The sequence below is a fragment of the Microtus pennsylvanicus genome, chromosome 1, assembly GCF_037038515.1.
Source record: "Microtus pennsylvanicus isolate mMicPen1 chromosome 1, mMicPen1.hap1, whole genome shotgun sequence".
NCBI classification, from domain to species: Eukaryota; Metazoa; Chordata; class Mammalia; order Rodentia; family Cricetidae; genus Microtus; species Microtus pennsylvanicus.
This window is the reverse complement of record NC_134579.1, coordinates 68,188,917-68,196,329: the sequence shown is the minus strand read 5'-3', so window position 1 is coordinate 68,196,329 and position 7,413 is coordinate 68,188,917.

The window sequence follows — 7,413 nt, the reverse complement described above, 5'->3', positions numbered from 1 at the left end:
TAAAAAATTTCAGAATCTCTCTTCTAGCTATTTTGAAAGAATTAATATAATATTGACATCCTTCCTACCCCTTTGATAATCAGTCAACTTTCCTATTAGATCAGCTGCTTTTCCAGTTTATATCATACTACACTGCTTTGTAGAAACACAAAATGACCTTGGAAAACATAATATGTGGTGAAATAATCCAGACCCGGAAAGAAAACACTTTTCAAGAGACAGAGCTGATAATGCTCTGAACAAAAACCCACCCAAGAAGCAGAGATCATCATGTTTATTTGTTTTTTTTTTTTTTGAATTTGGAGAGTTCTTTTTTTTCTTTTTTTTTGATTTTTTTTAATTTATTTATTTATTAAAGATTTCTGTCTCTTCCCCGCCACCGCCTCCCATTTCCCTCCCCCTCCCCCAATTAAGTCCCCCCCCCCAGCCCGAAAAGCAATCAGGGTTCCCTGTCCTGTGGGAAGCATCATGTTTATTTGTTGAAGTTGCTTCAGGAGATCCTGGCAAGACAAATACCTGGTGTAGGAGGTTCTTCTGTTCATGTGTTGCTTTCATTTGTTAATGAATAAAGAAACTGCTTTGGGCCTCATAGGGCAGACATTAAGTAAGCAGAAAAGACAGAAGTGAATGCTGGGAAGAAGGGCAGAATGAGAGAAGTCATGGATCCTCTGCCTGAGATTGATGCTGGTTAGAATTTCCAGTAAGCCACGGCCACATGGTGATACACAGATTAATGGACATCGATTAAACTAATGTGTAAGAGTTAGCCAATAAGAAAGTAGAGCTAATGGCCATGCAGTATTTTAATTAATACAGTTTCTGTGTGGTTATTTTGGGACTAAGCAAGCGAAGTAGGGAATGAACAAGTGGGCCCCTTCTCCTTACAAAAAATACCAGGGACTTTTCTTCACTCCTGCTCTGGTCTGTGGGTGAAGTTTTAGGCTTCCATCTGCTGGGACTCTATATAACTTCTTTGCATTCTGAGTGTCTAGGCACTAGCTTACTGCAGATGTTGAGTGAGATGCTCATCTTTCTGCCTGAGGTTAGAGTTCTAATCACTTTGTGCTTTGTTCGAAAAGAACCTTAGTCTGCAAAGGCAAGATAAGTCTTATTGTGATAAAAAAAAAGTTAATCTTCAGATGCTATAAAGTACTACGACAAACTAAAAACTCAAACTAAACCAGACCAGCCAAATAAAAACTTGTAAGAATCATTCAGTAATTTCTATAGTATAGGAAGATTTTGCTGCCTTTAGCATGTAGCTTATCATTGTGTGCTTTGATACTGGTTCCATTTTAAAACCTAAAGTTATCTAACATTTAATTAATTGATAGCTAAGTACTTATAACTGCTAAGTGCCAGGAGACTTTTTTTTCTTTTGCTGTCTGATTCTTGTCTCAGTAAAAAACCAGCACATTTACATTTGAAACAATTGATAAACTCAGAGTCTCTAGACATTATTATTTTTCTATTTGTGTTTCTCTGTCTTTTCTGAAGTTATACAATCAGGACCTGTGTTGTATTTGTGACACCAAACATTTGAACTCTATAGTATGAAACTCTCGATGCTGAGTTCACATATTATTCTGGAAGACAGAGACTAAAGGATTGCACCCCAAATTAGAGAAAGGACTCTTCCCAAAAAACCCGAATTTGAGAAAGGCAAAGAAAAAAACATTTTGCTTCACAAAAAATATACCTGGAAAATGTAACCGCTAATGTATTTATAGTATTTTTGGTTTACAAAGACCATTCATAGACATTATGCATCATTTGACTTCTACCAAATTTGTGAGTGAAGTTGGGCACTCATTATTACTATTAGTGAGGTGAACTGGTACATCAGTTCCTATCTCATAGCTGGTGGGACTGGATGAGGCTGACTGTGGTAGATAGCTCTGTGGCTATTTGTGAAATGAAACATTCTAACTTTGCCTGTGGTCAGATATGACCAAGGAAACCATTCTACCTAAAGAGATGCAAAAGTGGAAGCCTGCTGAATATTTATTTTAAAATAAAATTATATTGTTTTTCCATACTACATTTAATATAAGAAAAATTGTGTGTGTGTGTGTGTGTGTGTGTGTGTGTGTGTGTGTGAGAGAGAGAGAGAGAGAGAGAGAGAGAGAGAGAGAGAGAGAGAGAGAGAGAGAGAAAGAGGAAGAGGTGCGGGTTAGAATAGTGGCTATGAAATGAATGTCGGTATGTAACATGAAGTGGTATTGGAGAATTGTCTGTATTCTGTCAATCATGTTTTAAATAAATGCTGATTGGCCAGGCAGAAAGCATAGGCAGGTCAACCAGACAGGAAGTAGAGACAGTGTGAGAAAAACAGGAGAATTCTGGGAAGGAGGAAGCCCATTCCTCCCAGTCCTGTCTCAACCACCGAAGAAGCAAGATGTTACCTACCCTGCTGAAAAAGTAACTGAGCTATGTGACTAATATCTATAAGAATAATGAGCTGATATATGTTACAAGATCTAATAAGACACCTGAGTTGCATGAGCTCTACTTAGGGAAGGAAAAATAAAATTAAAGGACACCAAACCAGAAGAAGACGAAATAAATCTCTGGTGTGAGTTTCAAGAGGAAAAAAAAAAAAGACACCTGAGCAAATGGGCCAATCAGTTTATATCTAATATAGATTCTCTGTGTGATTTTCTTTGGGGCTTACCGGTTGTGGGAAAAGGACAGGACAGAAACCCCAACAATCCCAGCCCTCATGTTACACCTGTAAACTTACCACCCAACTCAAGGACTCAGATGCCATAAATGAGACATTCTTACATCTACAAGTTCTTTATACATCTTTACCTTCCAGAGTTAGCTGAGTTTTATAGATGAAATCCCACATTCAGCATTGTATTATTCTAGACACTACTGAATTTTATGATAGCCATTGTCCAACCTTTTTATTTCAGAAGTTTCATGATGTCAATATTCCAACAGTTTTACTTAGTCACAATACAACCTATTACTTCTTTTTGGAGTCCACATTTATGAACTGCTATTACTTTCAACTCCTTCTGGGACTTTATTTTTCCTTCCATATCTATGTTTTTAGAAGGCTTGTATAGCTATAATGATTTTGTTTTCATCATAAGGTATTTCACTATATAAATAAACTTACTTATCAATCTTCCAATGAATATTCAAAATGTTTCCAATTTTCTTGTCATGAAATTCCTTTGTCAGGGCTGATGCAATGGCTTCCAGGGATCCCAGGTTTAATTCCCAGCACCCCCATGACAACTCACAATATCTGTAATTCTGTTCTCCGCATCCATTTTATGTACATTGTGCACAGATATACAAGCAGGAAAAACACCACAAAACGTATAATTTAGAAAAGTGTTGTAATTTCTTTGCCATTCTTGTAAATATTTCTTATTTAAATATGCGTTCTATAACAGCTTTATTCTTTATCACATTTTAATGTGAATTGGATCTTTACAGCATAATATTATTATGTCTTTGAGATTTTTAGATCAATTGAAATGCCTCTTTTCATGGGTATTTGTGTGTGCACACATGTGTACACACACAGGAGTGTGTGTAGGTGCACATACATGTATGTTATGTGTAGATGCCTGTGGAAGCCTGAGGCTGATGTCTGGTGTCTTTCTTGACTGTTCTCCATCTTATTTTTGAGGCAAAGTGCAACACTTTAATATAGTTCCTTACATTGTGGTGACTCTCCCAACCATAAAGTTATTTTTGTGGCTACTTCATAACTGTAATTTTGCTACTATTATGACTCACAATGTAAATACCTGTGTTTTCCAAGGATCTTAGGTGACCCCTGTGAAAGTGTTGTTTGACGTCCTCCCCACAGGGGTCATACCCACAGGTTGAGAACCACTGTTTTAAATGGTCATTAAAACAAAGAATAAAGAACAATATGTAATAATCATTACATGGAGCCTGAAAATCCTGCAATACCATGTACTGACCATTTATGGAAAGACAAACAAAACAAAACAATGTCTGGAAAAGCTGTTGCTCCCAACTCCTGCTTTCTTTCATGAGTGTTCACATCAGTCTCTACCAGTTCTGATTTGGTCTTGGCAACAAAGTAGATGGATTGTTTCTGCCATATTAAATTATTAAAACAGAGTTCTTCAAAGGTTGAGCTAGTCCAAGGCAGACCAAGGACCATGTCTAGGGCAGGCTTGTCTTTGAAACACCACTGTAATTTCTTAGGAGAAAAGTGGAATGAAAAACTTGGAAATAAAGAAAGGTAGATTTAGTCATGGGGAGTAGAGATAACCTCTGCCCTGCTGAGCTTTTAATCCAGTGACAGACAGTTGTCACTTAAATGCCTTGAGATCAGTGAAGATTTCAGGCTGATGAATTCTGCGAAACTGACGTTTGATTTCTGTTTTCTCATGAAAACTCTTTCTCCTTTCTAGTTCTGCACACTCCTGTTTTAGGCTTCCTCCCTCAGATGTGATGCGTGCATCACAGACTCAAGGTGCACAACATTCATCTTCTGACTTTATCTTTGAAACCGGTTCCTCCACAGCCCTTCCTATCAGGGCAACACTCTCATAGCAATTGCGCAAGTGCCAAGTTTGGAAATCATTATTTTTAAATTTCATGACTCATATCCAGCCAATTAGAACATTCTCTTGGCTCTAGTTTAAAATATTATCCAGATTCCAACCACCTCTTCCTTCTATAACCATCCCCAAGTCATCTTTCACATGTATAACTACAACCCCCCTACTTCGGTCTGGATTTATGGGCACCATCCCAGCTCCTTATATTATTTTCAACTGGACAGGTGAGACGATGCTATAACATTTGATGTGGATCATCTTGCTTGGATTCCCTCTGCTCCAAATCTAACAGCATATTTCCATTTTAATTACAGTGAAAGGTGGAGTCCTCAGAATGTTTGCCATAACCAATACATTTTAGAATATCCTTCATTTCCTCACTTCATCTCCTATTACCATCACCCCAGCTTAATCGATTTGAGGTTCCCTGGCCACTACTTTTTTATTTGAGAACGTTTTATACAATGTCCACTAAAAGACATTTGTGCATATTGAATTTTGAGTGTTGTTTTCTGCAACACCCATGACTTGACTTGCTACTTTGTCTCCTTTAAATGATTTCTTAGGGACTGGTGAGATGGCTCATCTGGGAGAGGCGTGTGATGCCAAGCCTGATGATCTGAATTTGATCCCTGAGCCCTAGATGGTGAAAGAAAAGAACTGACTCCCTCAAGGTGTCTGTGCACTTTCATGCATGCACCACGGTGCAACCTCTTAAATAAATCAGCAAAAGCAAGGCCATCAGCCAGGCATGGTGGAGGATGTCTTTAATCTAAGCACTTGGGAGGCAGAGGCAGGTGGATGACTGTGAATCTGAGGCTGGTTGTGGAGACTATAGTGATAATGGAAACAGGAAAGATAATTGACAATAAAATAGTACAATAAAAGAGAAAAAGAAAAAGATAAGTTTCTTTGGGGTGAGACTAGGAGACAGGATCTGGGTAGGTCGGGTGGGGAATCTCAAGGCCACAGGAATGCCAGAAGTTTCTGGTTCACATTCTTTGTTATCTCTTCTCTGAAATGAGCACACTGGCCGGAAGGCTCTGTGAGAGGATGTGGTGACCTAACTGGAAACTTCATGGGCAGTCTAACTGGAAAGACTTCTTCCCCTTCCTGACCCTAGTTTCTGCCCCCAGCTTACCAGCTCAGTGGCTGCCCATTTCCAGGGAAGTGCCCCAGTACACAGGAGCGCCGCCCCTTCACTCCCTCTTAAGCTCTGTGATTCTTTCTGAAACTTATCCTCAGTGGCCAGATGATTCTTTGAATTCAGAGATACAAACCCTGAGCCCACCAACTCATTGGAAGTGTGTATTAAAGCCCATGTGAGGCAAGAGAAAAGGGCACCATGGAACTCACAGACACCCCAGATTGCTGTATCCCTTGATGGTAATGTATGCTTTAAGGCAGGTCATGTAAGAAATGATAGATTAATTTTCAAACTTTAACTTTCCTTAATATCTCTCTCTCTCTCTCTCTCTCTCTCTCTCTCTCTCTCTCTCTCTCTCTCTCTCTGTGTGTGTGTGTGTGTGTGGTGAGTGTGTGTGTGTTTTCTTTTTTTGAATGAAGAAGACCAAGGCAGTAGGGTAGTTCACAGAAATGGAGGAATATAGAAATTTAAACAGTAGAAATGTCAGGATAGCCAAGGATACACAGAAAAACCCTGTCTTGGAAAACCAAAAACCAACCAACCAACCAAAAAACCCAAAACAACAAAACAGTAAAAATGCTATTCACTTAAAAAGATGAAGCAAAGCTAAGGTTTTAGGACTCTCTTGAAAAAAAAATCACATAAAATAAAAATAACTCAGGCTCTGCTTTTTATGTAGTCATTTATTCTCAAATATATGCTGTTGTTAAATAGAAAACTGATCTTCAATATAGCATTTGCTTTGTATGAGTGACTGTAGATACAAATTAAAAATCAGAGAATGTCAAGAAAGGAGTTTGTGTAGGAGAAAAACAGCAAATGTTCCTGTGGGCCTTTAATCCTTTAATCTCCTACATCAAACACAAGCAAAGCCCAACAGCAGAAAATTAAAAGGTGACCTTAGAGAAAGAATGAAAGGTGCAGTGCAAACTACCAAGTCCCCCCGTGTGTGTTTACTCAGAGTCCTGGGCTACATTGCTCTTAAGATACCAAAGTGTTGGTGCTTCACCCTGCAGCTGCTATTTGGGAATCGCCAGGCCAGCTGAAATAGGGCTCTTTCCTCAGAGCTTCCGGACTACAAATTTGAGGCACACCCCTAGAATTAGAAAGTTGCAAAAGCTCTCAGGTGACTCTGACTTGCTTTTACTGGGAAAAGCCACTGTGGGAACCTACAGAGCAATGGGTGAGGAACTTCAGGATGCGCATGGTTGTCTGGAGAGCATCAGAGCTACGTGGGAAGTTCATGTGCCACCACTCATCCTTCCCACTGCTCAGGTTCAAGACTACGTCTAATTTATTTAACACATTCTTTGGGCTGCCTGTATGTAATGGAACTGGTATTCAGCATCATCAATTTAATGAATCTATATCGAGTTTCCAATTGCCAATATCGGCTACCTTGGAAAGCTGTCAACGGAGGCCTATCTATAGAATGTCATGATGTTTGTGGAGGTTTGCCCTCAACATGTCATTCCCATATAACTCCAGAGCTGCAGAATGCCTTCTTTTAGTTTCTACCTGGTTCAATCATGAAATTTTAGAATGGGCAGGTTTAAATGGTATTGAGAAGGATGGGAAAATATTTCACATGCAAATAGAAAAGGGGGGAAATCCATAGAGAGGACATAACAGGATACTCACGCCAGGTCAAACAACAAGGGGACTTCCTGCTGGATGTGGGAGTATGCAGAAGGGAAAGAATGA